This window comes from Cynara cardunculus (assembly GCF_001531365.2).
Source record: "Cynara cardunculus var. scolymus isolate 2C chromosome LG 8, CcrdV1, whole genome shotgun sequence".
In the NCBI taxonomy this organism is placed as follows: domain Eukaryota; kingdom Viridiplantae; phylum Streptophyta; class Magnoliopsida; order Asterales; family Asteraceae; genus Cynara; species Cynara cardunculus.
In genome coordinates this window covers 7,673,866-7,675,403 of record NC_037535.1, presented here as the reverse complement: position 1 = coordinate 7,675,403, position 1,538 = coordinate 7,673,866, and positions in this window count along the sequence as shown.

The window sequence follows — 1,538 nt, the reverse complement described above, 5'->3', positions numbered from 1 at the left end:
GAAGAAGAAGAAGAAGAAGAAGAAGAAGAAGAAGAAGAAGAAGAAGAAGAAGAAGAAGAAGAAGAAGAAGAAGAAGAAGAAGAAGAAGAAGAAGGTAGCCCAAACTGGTGATTTTAGAAGTCTGATAAACAGAAAGAAGGTTTGACCCAATTAGGATTTGGTATTGTATGAAATACTTGCCTAAATAACTTGTACATTGTGCATGATAATTTGTAAATAAGAGATTTTTAAAATATTTGCTTAAAATGATTGTAACTTGTGCTTAGAAGGTTGTAATTAAAATATTGACTTAAATGCTTATTAATGTAGTATGTATATATATATATATATATATATATATATATATTATCTAAGGCGGTGAAGTATATAACATTATAAACTCATAAAGGCGGTGAAAGTTTAACATTATAAAAACTTCCCTCCTTCTACTTCTTCCTATTCAAGGATATGCACATCACATGTAATAATTTTTATATTTTCCATTGTACCCATAATACCATGTATGCATACCATATACTTTTAATACTTTTCATGTATACACAGTAATCCATATGCATACATATATCATTCATGCAATTTACTTATGTATATAATCAACCTTATAAATAAATATGCACATTATCACATATTCACATAAAAATTACCTCAACTGCGGTTGTCTTAAATCCCGGTTATCACACAATATGAGTGGCTAACTGGGAAAAGGTGGTTGGTTTGGATCTGTTGGAAGGGATAGGGTTGTCATCTTCAGATGTTGGGAATGAGAGATGGTTTTCAGCAGTCAAGATTATTATTTACCTGTGAAACGGTAAACAAATTAGACCCATAATAAAATAGATTTCAAAATAATAAACTTGACTTAAAGACCAAACAGACCACTATTGTTGTCAAAACTTTTTATAAATGCTCTCGAAATTCAGAAAATATCTCTCCGATTTTTTCTGCTAAAAAAAATAAAAAATAATTCTAAAACAAAATATGAACAAAATAAAAGACAAAAAAAAATCTAAGAAACACAAAAAATTATAATTTATTTAACAAAAATACTTAACACTAAAAAAATTTAGAGAAAGGAAAAAAATTAAAAGAAAAACAAATTCTAAACACTAAAAGATTTAATAAAAGAAAAAAAAATAGAAAAAATCTAAAAAAAATTTCTAAAATTCTAACTAAAAAAATTGCTTACAAAATTTCAAAAAAAAAAATCTAAATTTTTTTTAAAAAAATGATCAATTAAAAAAACAAAGAAACAAAAAAAAAAATTCACCGGTAACAAAAAAAATCTTCTCTGGTCAAGGACTGTTTTTCTCTCAAGTAACAAACTTTTTTTCCTCTCTGGTCACTATTAAAAAATATTCTCCTGTCACTAACTCAAAAAAAATATCTTTGGTTAACTCACATGAACTTTTTTATTTAACTATATTTGTTATCAAATTAGCACAGTTAGGGTTACCGGTTTCCAAAGTTCATGATAAATTGTATATTTAACCATTTATCATTGATTAACAAAGTTATGAACACAAAATAGATTTTAAATG